The sequence below is a fragment of the Suricata suricatta genome, chromosome 5 (assembly GCF_006229205.1).
Source record: "Suricata suricatta isolate VVHF042 chromosome 5, meerkat_22Aug2017_6uvM2_HiC, whole genome shotgun sequence".
In the NCBI taxonomy this organism is placed as follows: domain Eukaryota; kingdom Metazoa; phylum Chordata; class Mammalia; order Carnivora; family Herpestidae; genus Suricata; species Suricata suricatta.
In genome coordinates this window covers 102,079,915-102,099,081 of record NC_043704.1, presented here as the reverse complement: position 1 = coordinate 102,099,081, position 19,167 = coordinate 102,079,915, and the positions used below count along the sequence as shown (strand labels likewise).

Here is a 19,167-nt window from a genome sequence, read left to right as displayed (position 1 = left end):
ACTCATAGAAGTACATCCAGTTTACACGTTCTATCACATTGTAGTGGGGCAGGCTGAGGTACCACATCACAAGGAAACTCAGGAGGGACAGCAGCAGGAGGCTCCATTTGAGGGATCTCAGTGACATCCTACTCGGAAGAGTGGTCAAGAGAGTCAGGGCCATCCACAGCAGCTCAGAAGCACACGAACCTCAGGTTCTGGAAAGTTTACCAAAGACTGGTTAGTACTCCACCATCCAAGACACAGTACTAAATGATATCTGTTTGTGTACTTAAAGTGAAAGAGTTGGGACAACAAAAGCTCTCAAGCAAAGCCAAGAATCCTGACCCCAACCTACTTAATTTCATTTAACCATAAGCAAACGGTCACCAGTAACCAAGAGTGCATTTTAGCTTTTTACATCAAGACCAAGGTTAAAAACATATCCTTCATTACTTTGGGAAAATTAATACTTCCTATTTAATTTAAACAACTGTTGAAATATGATTTTGTCCTACATGTCCAGAGGGAAAGAGATGATGAGGGGCTTAAAAAATAAATCTGCAATTTAAAAAAAAAAAGCTGCATTTCTTCTTCACCACTATGGAAAAAGAATTTAATGCAAGGAGATATTACCAGCAACATGTCCAAATAAACCAAGGGTCTTTCTCAGCTGTGTGACTGGATGTGGATTCTAGCAAATCTGGAGTAAGGAAAACCCAGTGGCTACAATTAGTCACGTGAGATGAGAGCAGAGACTTTCACCTGAAAGGCAAGTCCTCTAGACACAAACAAGATCAGCAGCATCTCCAGAGTTTTAATGGCCAAGACTGTGAAATAGCTTTTTCCTTGCCCAAAACACATCCCGGCTCCTTTTTTACCTCACTGGCTGAACTCCATGCTCAGTCTGGACAGCAAGCACTTAAATTAAAGGCCTGTCCATAGGATTGAGTTTTCATGTGTTTCCCATTATTATCTATTCAGAAATCCTGCACCATATCAGAATCACTGGATGGACCCTCCAGCTGAGATGAGAAAAGCAGTAATGTCACAGCATTCAGACTGGAGTGACGGTGTCACTAGGTCTGCGTTAGGTCCCAAGGATGAGGCTGGTTTACAAATCAGGAATCCCACAGGGCTCTCCTGGCACCATGATCTCAAGACAGACACGTGCTGGGTGTTTCCTAGACCTTCCACACCCGCAGACAACACCAGACACCAAGACCAAAGGAAGGAGATGGGAGAAGGAAACCCCCAGGCAGCAGGTAAACATGGAAGGACAGTGTGGCACAGACTGTTTAAATCAATGCTAAAGGACTTCAGAATAAGGGATGGATGAACAACATGAGGGGATGGATGAACAACATGAGGGGCAGACTGGGGAGGCTCCGATGATGCCCTTTTATCCACCATCAATCAGGAGGAGGGGTCCTGGGAACCCAGAACCTGTTATGAAGGGCATATGTTAATGTCATTATGTGGGAAGGCTGGCCCTCCAAGCCTTGAGTCAATCTTAGGTCTTTGGATGAATAGTTCTTATGCCTCTTAATACTATGAAAATGATAGGACCTCAAGACTCCTTGTCCTATTTGGCCATATCTTACCTGCCCTGATCAGTTCTGGTCACAGTAATCTCTTCTTTCTCTAGAGCTTCCTATATTTTAAATCACATAATACAAACTCTCAGTTCAGTTTTATGTATATGTGTCTTGCCCCTACATTTGTAGTCTATGACCTTGTTGGCAAAGTGTTTCTCACAACAGTCAAAGTGCAAGACAGAGAGAGACCTACAGCAGGGGTGCAATGCACACTGACTTGTTGTATTTGTGTAAACAATAAAAGATAGGTCTGTCCAGCCCACCCCAGTCTTCCTCTCTCCCCCTTACTAGCCTTGCACAGCCAGCTCCTGGGAAAGCTCCTAGAATTAGAATTACAGAAGTAATGAACTTCTTCCTACACTGTCTCATTTGCGACCAGGCACTACACGTACAACCCTAGGGGGTCTCGATTTATACCTCAGCCAATGACACCTTGTATGTTTATTACAACACTCGTCAGACAGCAGCTTTACGTCTCATTCTCAGCACAATGGAATAAATTTCAGTCAAACAGAAGGAAAGTATACTATGTAAGGAGCAGCATTTATAATCATATATAGGCAATGAAGGCCCCATTACTCTTCAATAATGGGAAGAACTCAAAGCAGCAAATCTTATTATAAAAGTTAACTTACACACATTCTATAGGCAACGGTTTCTTTGTGTGTGTGTGTGTATTTTTTAAAAAACATGTTTATTTATTTTGAGAGAGAGAGATGGAGCAAGAAGCTGAGGTGCAGAGACAGGGAGAGGGACAGAATCCCAAGCAGGCTCCATGCTCTCAGCACAGAGCCTGACACAGGGTTCAAACCCATGAACCATGAACCAAAACCAAGAGTCCGATGCCTAACTGACTGAACCACCCAGGCGTCATTATAAGTCATGGTTTTTAAATGTGACAATGTGACTGCGGCTGTGATATCTACCACATATGGGTACACAAAGAAAATAAAGCAGCAGCAAGGAGAAAGGAATTCTCTAGTCCAAAAAGGGGGAAAAGTCTTTCAAGGACCTGCAACACAGGTGGTTCTAAAGGCAAAAAGACCAGAGTCTACACCCCAGCTCTGTGCTTTAACAAACATGGCAAGTAGGTATGTTCTTCCTTTTGGAGCCTCAGTTTCCACATCTCTACACTCAACATGTCAACACACTATAGAGTGACAACATGTGCAAAGCATTTCACTGGCCATTAAGTCTTGTCATCAGCTGTATTCCACCCTTGGCGGCCATTCTATCCTGTTTGTGTTCTCTAAATTGATTTTTATTATCAAAAGGGGTTATCTTAAAAAAAAATTTCTATGCATTCTTACTATCTAAAGAAAAATATATTTCAAAGTCATAAATATATTTCTATTTCTTACCTCCTCCTTGGTTTATTTCTTCCGAGTGAAAGATCTTCAGTTTCACCAACTGAGCAGTCAGTAGTATGTAGTAGTCAAAAATAATGCTTGAAATTTCTGTAAGACATAGAAAAAACTTAACCGCATTTACTTAAGGGTCAGGGGATTAGATAAATCAAAGATGGGCAATTAAGCAGGCCCACCTTCTTCAATTTCTTTCTGAACTAGGAACATATATTGAAACAAAAAGTTAAAAAAGTTACCATTAGTCCACAGAACTCAAGAGTTCATGGCCTTATCATGGAAAAACAGCACTAGGTATTCAAGGCTTAAAACATATGTGTAAATTCTCATGTCAGCTGGTATCTTAGGTAACCATACCAGTTTCACTTTCCTGGATAAAGAACTCAGGGGTCACTAAAATAAGTGAAACAAAACTTCTAAGAGACACTCTGCTGGTATCCTCTAATTCTCTGTTCCATGTATGCATTCACAAGAGACAACCCTTCCCAACTCATCTCTCCTCTCTGAACCTCCCTCTCTATTGACAATCCAAGGCACATTAATACACAGTGAGAAGAGACACAGTTTGACACACTTCACTTCTTGCCATGATTCAGTAGGCTCATATCCTGGCTTTTACTAGACAAGTTTGAAAACCAGAGCAGGATATAAAAGACAGGGATCACTGACTTACACTGCTCCTTATACAAAAAAATTTTCCAATGGATTAAAATTCAAATGCAAGAAAAATCAACCTTTAAAAGCACTAAAAGAAAATATGCACGAACACTTTAGTCATTCTGAAATGGGGAAGACTTTTCAATTACTCAACTGTAAGGAAACAATCTAGAACCCATAAAGGAAATTTTGATCGAATAAAAATTTCAAAAATTTCTTGAACAAGGTTAAAAAGCAAAAAGAAAAAAAATTGAGAAAACAAGTAATAATAAAAAACACAAACAACGATTAAAGATTAAAAAACAAACTGGGGGGGGGACACCTAAGACATATGACAAAAATTTGTAAGCCCCCAAAAAAGAGTTCATTCAAATTAAGAACAAGATGGACTTTACAGGAGAATGGTGAAAAGGGAAATTCTCATGAGAACTACAAATGATCAATAATAACAGATGTTCAAACTTACAAGGAAACAGAGATGTTGACAAAAATCTCAAACCAGCAAATGATAGGGGGAAAAAAAACCATTCCTACTGTCAGTATGTGTAAAGGAAAAGGTATTCTCATGCACTCTGAAGGGAAATTTGAAAACAGTATCAAAATTTTAAATGTGCATACTCTTTAACCAAGCAATTACCACTGCAAGCAATTTACCCTAAAGAAGAAAGCAGGCAAGTGTATATAATTTATTAATATGGAAGTGTTTGATTTTAAATACCTCCCAATTGGGAACTAGTTAAACAAAATTTGATCCATACAACAGCATATACTATTTGTTATATGCAGTGAAGCTCACCTATATCTTCCCTTGATATACAGCAAATGAGAAATGCAGTTGCAAAACTGCTTATGTGGTATGAGTCCTTAAGCCCATACAGCCACATACACTGAGCAGGATTTTCTAGAAGGGTATGTCTCAGTATGTCAATGCTGTCTATTCTGTGGGATTTCTGGAAGATTCCTTCTTTCTTTCATTTTTCTTTTTGTATCATTTAGATTTCCCATGCTATTTGTGTATTATCTTTGTAAGTAGATAAAAACAAAACCAAAAATTAAAAAAAAAATGTTATGCTTGCATATCTCAAAGTTCAACTGAATGGTAGCAACCCTAAATGAGCAGGCAGAATTCTGAGTTTCATCTTACCCCTGTTCTTCTCCCAAAGTGTGACTGCATGATTCATGATATGTCTATTAGATATTATTCTCTCTTATCTTAGTAAATATTATCTCAACATAGTAAGGAATGATTTTAAAAATCAATTAGATATATAGTAATTCTAAATATAAGTCTAACAAGACATACATTAGCTTCCAATTAACAGCACTTTACATATAAGCATGTATGTATACACACACATATTAAACAGTTGATGAAATGTTTGCAAGTATTATTAGTTTTCCCCTGATAACTCTATACAGTAGGCCAGCTGGTTTTACTGTACCTATATTATAGATGAATTTTATAGATTTCAAGTGAATTGAAAGTGAAATAAAGACACTTTCAAACAGACTAGGAATTATAAAGTTCACACACTCTAGGTGACAGACAGATCAACAGAATATATTTTAGAATGGAGAAAAGTGAGCTCAGGAGGAAGGAACAGTATGGAAGGAACAGATGGAAGCGAGGAGATCACTGAAAGACAGTGAAAACTAGTAAGCAGAGATAGTGTAAAACAAAATGAGAGAAGAACAAGAACAAATATGACTTCTGTAATGTGGTCAGAAAAAAATGAAACTAAAATACTATATAAAAATGACATGGTTGCTGTAAAAAGATTTTCACAAAGTTAAAATGTTAATATTTTTACCTAATTCAGGAGGAACAAGGAGAGAGTGACAAACTAATATTTTGCAGAAAAAAATCATTTAAGAATGTACATTAACCTTTAGAGTAACTATGGGAAGAACAGACAGATATGGAATACGTATCTTCCACACTGAGAAATAAAAGAAACAAAGCAAGCTATCAATTCAATGAGAAGAAAGAACCAGAGAAAACACATGGCAAATAGAAAATAAAAGATATCAGAAGTAAATATAAATGTGTACCATCAGAGTAAATATAAACCTACCTACTAAAAGAAATTCTCAACTCGGCTTAAAATTCTGCCATTATACTGCTTATAAGATGTATGCCTAAAACAAAACATCAGAGTTTTAAAATTAGTCAATAAAAACGATATCATGACAATGTCCATCAGAAGGCTGCTGTAGTTAATCATTAATGTCACACATTTTATTTATTCATTTTTAAATGTTTATTTTTTTATTTTTTAAATTTTTTTAATGGTTTTATTTATTTTTGATACAGAGAGACAGAGCATGAGAGGGGGAGGGGCAGAGAGAGAAGGACACAGAACCGGAAGCAGGCTCCAGGCTCTGAGCTAGCTGTCAGCACAGAGCCTGACGTGGCGCTCGAACCCACGAAAGTGAAATCTGACCTGAGCCGAAGTCGGAGGCCCAGCCTACAAGCCACCCAGGCGGCCCTAAATGTTTATTGTTGAGGGGGGAGGGGTAGAGCAAGGGGGACAGAGTATTTGAAGCAGCTCTGCACTGACATCAGAGAGCCTGATGTGGGACTCAAACTTATGAACCATGAGATCATAACCTGAGCTGAAATCAGACATTTAACCAACTGACCTTTCAGGCTCCTTCATGTCACATATTTTAAATGAAGAGCATTTAAAAGGGATAAGATTTTGTTACTAATAAAAGGAGCCACCCAACAAGATAATTTAACAATCATGAAGCTATATAAACATAAAAACAGAGCCTTAAAAACATATACAACAAACTCTGAAAGTATAAGTACAAATGGAAAAATCTATAATCCTAAAGGGAGATTAAAGAAAAAAATTTTTTTAACATTTGATTATCTTTGAGACAAAGAGAGACAGACCATGAGTAGCAAAGGGGCAGAGAAAGAAAGATACAGAATGTGAAGCAGGCTCCAGGCTCTGCGCTGTCAGCACAGAGGCTGACATGGTGCTTGAACCCACAAACCACGAGATCATGACCCAGGCTGAAGTCAGGTGCTTAACCGACTGAGCCACCCAGGTGCCCCCATATAGTCCTAATGGGAGATTTTTAACAAATCTCTCTAAATCAAGCAGGCAAAAAATAAGGATATAAGTGTTTCAAATAATATTAACAATCTTGATCTAAGAGAATAGGAATCTTGTTTTAAGATCACATGAAATATTCATTACAAAACTGCTCATGTTAGGTTATATAAACCATCTCAAGATCTTTTAAAACTCAGTTTAACAGGGGGTCCTGGCTGCCTCAATCAGTAGAGCATGCGATTCTTGATCTTAGGGTGTTGAGTTCAAGCCCCATACTGGGTGCAGAGATTACTTAAAGAAAAAATTAAACAAAACAAACCTCAATTTAACAGAGGCCACATTATCTTACCGCAATATAATTATGACAAAAATACAACTTGAAAAATACATAAACAACAGCAACAAAAAAAGCCCACTTGGAAACTCAACACCCTTACACACAGTTTCTGTTTAATCCATAAATTTAAAGAGTATACCATATTGAAAACTGTAAAATATGTGCAACTGAGTAAGATCAATTTATCACCTTTGGTGAGGCACTATTACATCACTCACTTAATTGAAAACTATTGGTTTGGGGATGGGTTGGGGGAAGAAGCCAAGGGTTGTTTTTTTTTTTTTTCTGCTTGAAACCATGATCTGTAATTCAGGGAGACAAATGCTACAATTGAAGAGGAATAACTCCTCTTTATAGGAAAATGCCAGTTATAAATGTAGGTAGAATGACAGAAGAAAGCTCTCATTTCTGCAACCTTTCATGAAACTATTGATTCAGGCAAGATTATCAATCAGTGTTTTAACCATCAAAGGAAAGATTAATAAGGTACCAAAGTAAACCTCCAAAGACTGCCTTTTCCTTGCAAGGACTGAAACAATATAAAGTTTACACTGGAGGATCAGAGTGCTGGTCATCAATCTTAGCATATAAATGATGGAACAAATTCATACTATTTATTTCCTAGTGAGCTACAGTGTAAAGTGACAATATTATCTCTTATGAATCCTCACCTAAAATGTTTAACTGGAATCTAATCGAAATTTACATGAAATACAGTACAGAAGAACAAGGTAAGAACACCACAGGAAGCACTCAGAGAAATCCAGGAGCTGGGACTGTCACCTAGCATGGTGTCTTCAGCTGGTCAGTACCATGGAAAAAAGGGGACAGCTGTAGGTTACAAGTGACTGAAGGACACACAAATTGCAATGAATGGTCTTGGACTGGATCCTGGAGAAATCTGAATACAACCTAGATATTAGGTGATGCCAGGTGGATGATTAATCTCTTTAGGTGTGATAATGTTAGCTGGCTACAGAGGAAAAGGTTCCCAGATAAATGTGGTGTATCTACACAATGATACTATTCAGCTGTAGAAAGAAACAAAGTACTGATACAGGCGTAATAAATACCAGTTTTAAGAATTCAGGACATGGATGAACTTGAAAAACATTAGTCTAAGTAAAAGAAGGCCAACACAAAAGACCATATATATATATGAGACTGTTAATATGAAAAACCATATATATATGAAATATGAAAGGCGAGTCTGTAGACAGTAGGTTAGTGGCTGCCTGGGGGTGGCACCAGCAACTGGCTGCAAATGGAGATAAAGAATCATTTTGGGATAAATGAAATATTTTAAAATTTGATTGGGTAATGGTTGCAGAACTCTGTAAATTAGTAAAAATCATTGAACTGTACAATGAAATAATTTTATGCATATGTAAGTCATATCTCGATGAAGCTGTTAATAATAATTTAAAATTTAAAAAACTTTTCCTATTTTTAAGAGTATATATTTAGGAGTAGAAAGTCAAGATATGTGTATTTACATTAAAATATTTCAGTAACGGAGCACCTGGGTGACTGGGTCAGTTCAGCATCCAGCTCTTGATTTCAGCTTGGGTTGTGGTATCATGGTTTGTGGATTCCCTCCCTCCCTCTTTCTCTCAAAACAAATAAAGAAACTTAAAATAATTTAAAAATAATAATATTTTTAAAATAAAGAAATAAAATATTTTAGGAATAAAAACTAAAGAGAGGAAAACAAATTCCTTCTCTTATTCATTTATGGTGGAGCAGAAAACAGTAACACCTCAATGGAGTGCAATTTGCACACACTTATACAAATGACAAATACATTTACTCTTTTCTCAGTAATTTTGTTCCTGGAATTTATTTTAGACACAGCTATCTATATCTAAAATGTTAAGACATTTTATTGTTATTAGCTACAACATTATAATAGCAAATATTTAGAAATAACCCAAGGGATCATTGAGGAGGGATTACTTACATAAACAATGATACATCTGTGCAATGGAATACTATACAGATTTTTCTTAAAAAAAAGAACAAAGATGTTCTGTAAGTACTGACATGAAAAATTTTTAGAATATACTAATGGAGAAGATAATAGAACAATGTTTATAATGTGCTAACTTTTGTGTCAAAAGGAGGAGGGAATAAAAAATATATTTATATGTATATGAGGAAAACAATGAAAAGACACAGTGGCAGGGAGGAACGGGGAGGATCCGAAGAGGAACGAGAGCATCCCTTTCTTATATTACTTTGCTATATTACTTAAAAAATATTACTTGATTATAGATAGTACTTGGTAAGTTACGTAGTTTTTATATTATTTTGGTTTTTAAAACACATGAATACATTGAAATTCAAAACAATGAAAATAAAAAAGTTTTCCTTCCCTTTTGAGAGTGCTACATATAAGCGGCACCTCGGCGGCTCAGCTGGTTGAGCATCTGACTTCGGTGTAGGTCATGGTCCTACATTTGCGGGTTGAAGTCCCACATTGGGCTCTGTGTTGACAGTACACAGCCTGGAGTCTGCTTTGGATTATGTGTGTCTCTCTCTCTCTGCCCCTCCCCTGCTCACACTCTGTCTCTGTCTCTCAAAAAATAAAATAAATGAACTGGATTTGTACACAAAATATCAATTTGCAGAGTATTAAAAAATAAAATGTTGAGTAAAATATACAAGTTGGAAAATTAAATACGTATGTAATACAATTTATATAGTTTTATTTTTTTAATGTTTTTAAATTTATTTTTGAGAGACAGAGAGGGACACTGCAAGTGGGGGAGGGTCAGAGAGAGGGAGACACAGAATCCGAAGCAGGCTCCAGGCTCTGAGCTGTCAGCACAGAGCCCGACACGGGGCTCGAACCTACGAACCGTGAGATCGTGACCTGAGCCAAAGCCAGACGCTTAACTGACTGAGCCACCCAGGCGCCCCCAATTTATATAACTTTAAACGGCACACAAACAGCTTTCAAAAGCAGCTATGCACACAAAGCTATTTTTTTAAGCTTATTTATTTTGAGGGAGAGAAATTAAGCAGGGGAGGGGCAGAGAGAGAGGAAGAGAGAGAATCTTAAGCAGGCTCTACCTGTTAGCATGGAGCCCAATGCAGGGCTCAATCCCACAAACCATGAGCCAAAACCAACTGAGCCCCCCAGGTGCCCCTAAAACTATTTTTTAAAGAAACCGCAGTAAAAGCTTCCACACTTAGCAGTGTGGGTGTCACTGTAGAAGAATAAAGGGGGCATGTGGTGAAAAGGGGAAAGAGCCAACTAGCCACAAATATTATAGAGTATTAGCCTTTGTTAATTCAGGAAGATACAAATACAGGTATTCTCTTCTATTTTTGGTTGTCTTTGTATTTTAAACTTACCAAAACAGGAAAACGTCATAACAAAAATGCCTGGATATCAGAGTTAAATGGCTCACCCTAAATCTTGGCTGCAATACTTACTGGTTGTGTGACTTTGGGGAAGTTACTTAACGTCTCAAAAATGTCTTTTTTTTTTTTTTCAGCTATAAACCAAGTACCACAATACCGATTTGGTTACTGTGAGGTTTACAGTCAGTAAAGTCAGTAGTTTCTGAAATTAAAGTGACATTACATACATCGGGTATGTAGATAAACATGGATACACTCTGATGTCACAGAAATCAAGCTGGCCTGGTCTGAGACTTAGGACTGGTTCCTACTCGGACAGTGGGAAGCCACTCAATAAGGAAATGAACTATTATTTTATTACTGACTTCTTAAATAATAGTATCATATATCACTGTGAAGAAATTACATTTATAATTTTAAAATAATTTCCATTTGATAAAGGATAAACTTGTGATCATATTAAGTAGATGTGCATTCACCAACTAGATTCTCTATCCCACAAGCCCAGCACGATGCTGGGTGCACTGCTGGCCACCAGTAATTACAGGTCGATTTGGTGGCTGATCCATAAAAGCTGAAGAAACATTGCAAATAACAGAAAAGCCAGGAAAACTTCCATAAACAAAAGAGGTTGGCTGCACCCAATGCTTTAGAAGGGAGAAGAACTGAGATGCAGATTTCTTCCCCTCCGTTATTAACACCAGAACTTTCTGGAACCAAAGATGGATGCATCTATGTCTTATCCACCAGTGTTATGGAGCCCTCAAAAGGGTTCTGTGGACACTCCCCCCCCCAAATAATTCAAATGAATTTACATTGGTATTTTTAATGGAGGGCGTCTCATTTTTTAATATGCTAATATACACTCTCTGAGAAGAGGATATATCGGGCATTGTCTCCCAAATCCATCTGAAGAACCGATTTCTTCAGTCTCTGGTAGGACTGAACTCTACATTCTGGAAAATCTTGTCCTAGCTCATCTTTGTAGTCACTGAATTAATAAATTAATTTTGGTGAATTGAGCAGTAGTTTAGAGTTAAAAAATTATACAACATTGTTCGGTGTTTTTGGAAAACTTTTTAGTGTTATTCACTAAAGCTGAATAGACATGTATCCTATGATGTAGCAACTCCAATCCTTGGAATAACACTCAACAACATGTACACTGGGACACCAAAATATTTTCCAGAGAGTTCACAACCCATGATAACCCATGATAACTCCAACCTGGAAACAACCAGGGTGGAAGAAACAAATTTATACAACAGCACCTTCTACAGAACAGAAATGAACAAACTATAATCTCACATGACATTCTAGAGTCTCTCAAATGTAATGAAGAGCTAAAGAAGCCAGACACACAAAGATAGATACTACGATTCCTTTTACGCAAAACTGAAAAGCAGGCAAGAGCAATCTATGGTGTCAGAATTAGGACTCTGATAACCTTTAGAGACAAGAAGGAAATACAAGTGGTAGGGACGTGGGGGGACTTTCCAGGGGTCCAGCCATGTTCCATTTCTTGAGCTAGATGGTGCTTACAGGTGTGTTCACTGTGATAATTTATCTCCTAATTTGTATACTTTTCTTTTTGCATGTTACACTTAAAAAAAAAAAGTTAAAACAGCTTGGCAGTCTGATCAGTCATTCTGTGTATTTAGTGACTGTGGGCAATCAGTGTTGGCATGGGTCTACAAGACACGCTGGCCCTAGGTGCCCAGCCATGATGAGGGCATCAGAAATGGCTCTTAGGCACTAGAGCGTGGGATCTTCAAGACAGCCCACGAATAAAGGTGCCCTTGAAACCTTTACTGTTTGCATTGAATAGGTGAGGAAACTGAGGCTGAGGGAGAGTCAATAACTTGCCCAAAGTCATAGGCTTGTAGGTGGTAGGGACAAAATCAAGCAGGGCTCCAAATCTCACATTCTTTTATTTTTAATTTTTAATGTTTGTTTATTTTTGAGAGAAAGAGAGACAGAGCAAGCAAGGGAGACACAGAATCTGAAGAGGCTCCAGGCTCTGAGCTGTCAGCACAAATTCATGAACTATGAGAACATAACCTGAGCCAACGTCAGACACTTAACTGACTGAGCCACCCAGGAAGCCCCAGACCTCACGTTCTTGGCATGACCCTTATGCCGGGGAGTCTACTGCATCTCTATTAACCAGAATCACTCTGAGTGTTTTTAATGTCTCATGACCATCGAACCTCGATTAAAAACAGTAAAGTAGCATCACAACCTTATCATCTTTACACAGAAAGACTCAGAATTCTCACTCTTAAAACCTGAGATGAGTTATTAACAACAGTGATAAATGATAACTAATAATTCATGCACATACAGACTTTCTTATTTTGCATCACAAATACGCTGGGCATTGGAAAACAAACGGGGTTGGAGAGGGTGGGTGAAGGGATCATTCCAAATGCAAGGACTCCAGAGAAACAGAACAAAGAATGACTGCAATGGTACAATTATTTAAGGCAAAATAACCTGAAATTCTTTCCTGGGGTACAAAAATGTTGGTTATATTCCACAAAGGGAAAGCAGATTCAAATTTTTTTTAAAAAGAAAACATATAAAACATTCTAATTGCAAGCATATGTTCATTAGAGAGTTGTCAATACAAAAACAAAGCGCAAAGACCAGGAGAGCTTAAGGACAACAATGTTAACATTTCTGAAGATCTATCTATCCAGTCTGTCTCTCAGGAATACATCTTGCTGCGGCCACGCCTCCTCCCATCCCTACTGCAGCCACAGTGGCTTCCTTTCTGAGCCCTGGCACTGTCAAATTTTCCCTCCTTGGGGAATCTGCACTTGCTGTTTCTGTAACTCAAAAGCTGGTTCTTGAAAAGGCTGGCTGCTTCTCCTGCTTCGGATCCCAGCAAAATGTCACTTAGGGGAGTCCTTTCCTGACCCCTTATCTCAAGTGGCTCCCCTGCCCCTACTTTCTATCACACCCCTCATTATTCTCCTGTAGGCATTTCAACCACCTGGGATTTTCTATCTATTATTTGTTTATTGTCTTCCCTTCACAAGAATCTCAGGTTTGTGAGGGGAAAGGCCTTGCACATTTTGTTCATCACCACATCTCTGGAGCCTAGCACACAGCAGCTACTAGGTGGGTATCTGAATGCTGTACAAATGGTCTGGGATGTGCTTTTACCCCTTTCATTTATTAAGAAAATATCCCCAAGAGTAAATTGAATCCAAAAGTAAACCTCTGAATCTGTTAGATGATGCTTACTTTTCTTCGGCTTTCTTCTGATACAAAGCCTTCTTCCTATAGGCTGCACTGATTCTGATCATGTTCATTTTAAAAGGTCCAGACATGAGGGACATGGGTTAAGTGGTTAAGCGCCTGACTCTTGGTTTCGGCTCAGGTCACAGTCTCATTGTTCACGAGTTCAATCCCCACATCAGGCTCTGTGCTGACAGCTGCAGAGCCTCCTTGGGATTCCGTCTCCCTCTCTCTCTGCCCTCCCCTACTCGCTCTCTCTCAAAATGAATAAACATTAAAAAGAAAAAAGGTCCAGACATGCAAAAACACCAAAAAACCACCACGTTTCAATAAACTTCTAAGCCCATGCACACTAGATTTAGGGTCTTCCAAGGAGAAAACATGTGCTATCTATCATTAAAGATAATTACAATTATTGCCAATTGGACAACATTATGACTCTTCTTCCACATACAAAACAACACTGCAAAAAGCAGAAATCCTGATAGCCTAAACAAGGTCCTGTGCACACTGAGTTTAATACAAATCATAATTACACACATCAGTCATATCCTGGTTTTCATAAAGAGAGAGAACCATGGGGCACCTGGGTGGCTCAGTCACTTAAGCAGCCAACTGTTGACTTCAGTTCAGGTCATGATCTTACAGTTCATGAGTTCAAGCCCCACAGCAGGCTCACTCTGTGTTGACCGCACAGAGCCTGTTGGAGTCTCAATCTCTCTCTCTCAAAATAAACTTAAAAAATTTTTTTAATTAAAAATAAAGAGACGTACCTATCAACACACATCATGAGGGAAATTTCCCTACTAGTACTAGTAAGTCAAACTTAACATATTAATTCATAAACAAAGCAATATATAACTCTACCATTCGGACCTCCTCTGATTATAATTAGAAACAAGCACAACCAGTGATGTCTGACCACTAAGTCTCTCTTGCCTTTTCTTTCTGAACCCAATGATTCTTAAACTTGGCTGCATAGTATAATCTCTTGGAGAATTTGGGAAACCGGAAGCCAGGTATACCCTGGACTAACTAAACGAGAGTTACAGAGGTCATGAGGTTGAGGCGGCAGTAGTTTTAAAGCTTTTCCAGGCGATTCCAGTGTTGCTGCTCTGGACCTCACTATTCAAAGTACAGTGCCTGGGTACCACCTAGGAGCCTGTTAGCCTCAGGCGCCTCCCCATCTGATTCCCGCAAATCCGAAATTCCATTTCATGAAATAACACACGTTGAACATTCAGGATGGGGCTGAGGCACAGTAAGAACTAGATAGTACTACTGTTATTATTAAAGTCCACTACATGCTCCTTTAACTTATTTGCTTACATTTGTTCCATTTACAAACCATGCAGCTACCTCCCAGTGTCTCTTAAGTAATACCATATGGTCTACAGCACATGTAAATATGCGAGTAAACCCTCGTTTATCTACATTCTCCCTCCGGATCAGTAAGCTTTCTTTTTTTCTTTTTCTTTTTTAGTAGGCTCCATACCCAATATGGAGCTTGAACACACAACCCTGAGATCTAAAGTCGCATGCTCTACAGACTGAGCCAGCCAGGAGCCCCAGTAAGGTTCCTTTTAGAGTCCAGAGATGAGGTTTCCTCTAGCGTCTTAAAGTTCCTAACACTGTGTTCCCTTGAGCATATAAGCCCAGAGGAACTAGTAGTAGAGATCCACATGCCAAATGCAAACTTTTTTGGTTCCTCTTCCACACGTGCTCCCTTCTCCCAGGACCTTCCTCCTGCCCCATCATCTTCCTATACCTGGGAATGATCTGAACTGTCATAAGTCCTGCAAAAGTTACTTCTGGCAGCTGGAGGAGAACTACAAAATACATTAACCTTTTCAAACGGAGGTGTGGAATATTCAAGTGATATCAATCTATTTTAAGGATTGTGCATATTTGATAAAGCTTACATTTCTCCCACTCACTCTCAGGCACAGCTGGACATAGAGAATCAAATTTTATTTACTGACTGGATGAACTGCAACCACTATCTTGCTGAATTTAATAACACATAAAAATGAAATATGCTTTACTCTGTCAGGGCAAACAAAGTTTACATTAAAAAGAACTTGCTTTCTACTTTATCCATTTTCTTCACATTCCCCTCTGTCCATAATTTTAGCAATAGTTCCTGCATGGTCCTGGCACTAGACTAACTACTTTCCATACTTTGTTGTTTGTTTGTTGATTAAAACGATCTATAGGTAGGCGCTACTACCACAGCATCTATTTTCCAGTTGGAGGAGACTGTGGTTTGGAGACCTGACGCTTAGTCAGGCTCTCGCAGCAAGCAGGGCGGGGAAGCCAGGCGCCTTCATCCACCACGGGGGCTCCGAAACCACGTGCCCCAAGGTTTCCCTCACTGGCCTGGCATCCTCACACTTTCTTCCACATAGTGGAGGACCTCTGATCTTCGTCAGGGATGAAGAGCTGTCAAAGCCAACCCAGGAACTTAAAAAAACGGGGAATCCTATGTGAACACTCTGTTCAATCTCCAACTCAATCATGCTCGGCTCTATTTCTCACCCAGAAAATTGCCAACTAGTCTTCCCTTCAAGTACACTTTTCGGAAATGGAGGAACTGCTGGCAAAGAATGTTAATAAGTTTATATTCCACATAACCCTGAATAAATTGCTGGGCTTTGGTAAACATTAGCTTTGGTAAACAGTGGAACCCAGAAGGTTCTTCTACTTGAAGATCAAGGGAAGCCTTACATAGACGCAAGAATGAAGTTTCTCTGAAGAGGACAGCGCACTGAAAGGTCTGTGTGAAAAAAAAATGGAAAAGTGAGCTCAATGGCAGTGCCTAGTCAGTTTCAAAACTGGCTAATCCATCATGGCGAGTGTGTTTTCCACAGGCAGTCTTTTGTTCAACAGATACTTCGTGGCCTCATCCTGGACTGTGAGAATACAGTACTGACCCAGAGAGCCAAACACAGCAAGAGTGGACGTACCTGTGCACCCAGGGGTGGGCAGTCTGAAAGAGCCACGTGACAGAGCTCGTGGAGAGAGGCAACAAGATGCCTGGGTCTGAAGAGAACCTAGGAAAGCTGGAGCAGAACAAAGATCACACAAGTAAGCCAAACAGCAGTGCTTCCTGTCTCTGTTTTGGTATAAACAGCTCTACCTATTGGAGGAAGAGGACAGGGAATGCTGCTCTAGTTAATATCTCCTCTCACTGTTGCCCCAAATTAAAAATATTACATATCTTTGTCATTCTTGTCCGTCAGGCTAAGTCACTCATTACCTTTCCCATATTTTGAGTGTCATTCGTTTGTTCATTTGTTCTTTCATTCATTCATTCAAGCAGTCAGCATACCAGACCTGTTTTAGAGGCTGGGGATGCAATGGAGAAAGAGACACCTGTCTTGACTTCAGGTTGCTGACGCAATGCCCGGAGGAAGGTTTGTGACTCCAAGTTTCAGAATGAACGTTATCAGCAAAGCCCACCTTGAGAAGATGGGAGGGTGAACTGCGAGCTCAAAAGGTCTCCAAATGTGTGGTCTGGGTCCAGGGCAGACAGTGGCGTTTGCACTCTCAGAATGTGCAGGTGCTCAACAGAAGCACAAATTATAGAACCGACATCAATTTAGAGAAAGGAACTATTTAACATTAAGAGATAAGAGTTGATTATGATTTTCCCTCTTTCAGAGTGGGTATCTCCATCCTTGAAAACAAAGTCTGTTACCAAAATAGGAGCCAAACACAGTGCTTCTTTATGCTAACTTGGAAAAGCTGTTCAAAATGCACAGCTTGGGAGTTTAGCAGAAATCTATGTTCTAACCCAAGAATGGGCAATTTTTTAATAAAAGGCCAGACAGCAAATATTTTCTTCATGGGCCATATGGTCTCTATCCCAGCCACCTGATTCTGCCTTCCTAGCAAAAATGGTGCCACAGACAATATTAAACAAATAGGGGTGGCTGTGCTCCAATAAAATTTTATTTACCAATCAGGCTGTTGGTCTGGAAGTGTCCTTGCTATGAACTGACATACCTTAGAACATCAAGAAAATCTCAATCTCCTAAAATCTTTATTCCCTGTGTTTCCTCATTCCCCCAAGGGGCACTGCAACTGAAAAGGCGATCCTGGTGCTGATAACATGTCCCCCACATGACACAGTTCCCGGAGGGGTAGGCAGGGCTGATAAGTATGTTATAGACAACAAAAGGCTTGGTTTCCTAGTTAACACATAGAAACACATAGAATGAAAAATTAATAATGTAGTCTAGCTTTCTGGATTTTACTCCTTAATTTCTCAGAGCCTCAAGGGGCACAAGATATTTCCCTAGCCAAATCGCCCATCTGCAGCATCTGAGGGCCTCATCCTTAAGATGTTCTGTGGCTTCATCTCCTTCTCATCTAGAGCCGCCTGCTAACCATCATGCCTCCTGCTCGTATCCTCCCCTCCCCCTCTTATCTAATTCGCAACGTACCAAAAGCAAACCAATATTTATAATAGCCAACTTTTCATTGACACAAAACCACTCTTCATAGTCCCAGAAGAGATATTCACCAAAGACATGCTGTTAAATGAACTGCAACTTTTAAATGCATCTGCTGTGCAAGGCCATTTAAAAGCATCCTGTTTGACCCCTCACATTTGACCTCATTTATGAAGCTGTACAGTGTCATTACCACACAGTGAGCAGGGATGAGCAATGAGAACTGTTGGAACTGCAAGAGAAAAGCATACTTGGCCTGGGCATTACACAGCTGTGAATGGGAGAAAGGCACCTCCTCAAATGGGATTCTACAATATTACCCAACAGTGGAGAGAACAGAGCTGCAGACTGGGCACAGAGAGAAGGAAAATCATTTCAAGGGATAAGAAAAGAAGAAAAAATATCCACTGGAGTATTTTCTTAGGAATAAAGAAGAGTTGAGTCTGAACTTGAAAATGGCCACCAAATTAAGTTTGTATAGTTAAATTTTCCTGAGATACCATAGTATTTTAATAATAATCCAATTTTTAGAAAGATATGCATCATCCAAAATGGTTTAGTAAAGTTTAACTCTTACAACTCCTCAAATCCTTCAGGGAAAAAAATACACTAGAATATACAACAGAATGTGTAGCTGTGTAAATGATCCTTAAAATCTTGTAAAGGAGACTATGACCATCAGTCTTAACCAATCAGGATAATTTCTAAATTAAAGTAAGATGAACTTACCACAGAATTTCAGATGAGACTAAAGCACTAGCTTTTTTAGTTTTTCTGTTTTCCATATTCCATGCTTTAATTAAAAACATTTGCTGTGAACTACTGAGCAAAAGAACAGAAAAAGAATATATCTAAGTCATAATTCAACGACATTGGGCAATTAGACATCATCTAAAATCAATGTACTATACCTAACTGTTATAGGAGCAAATGATCATATACTGTCTTGGCATTCTCTTCCTTTTTGGAAAAGCTTTGATCCTCTCTTCTTCTTTCTCTCAACTCATGCATCCAATCTGGAATAATATTTGGCTACTCTTTTGATAACGGGCCTTATTTTCATGGCAGGAATTACTCAGTGATCATTCATTT

The 19,167-nt window shown here is 39.0% G+C and overlaps 1 long non-coding RNA gene across 1 annotated transcript; it reads right to left on the bottom strand.

Annotated features, from left to right (window-relative positions):
* Positions 1–7: 7 nt before the first annotated feature.
* On the bottom strand, positions 8–19,167 carry LOC115292765. The gene is made up of 6 exons (XR_003909118.1): positions 18,987–19,167; positions 18,805–18,897; positions 16,585–16,680; positions 5,674–5,737; positions 2,939–3,034; positions 8–197 (listed from the first exon to the last, which is right to left on the bottom strand). It is a non-coding gene; the product is annotated as an uncharacterized LOC115292765 (long non-coding RNA).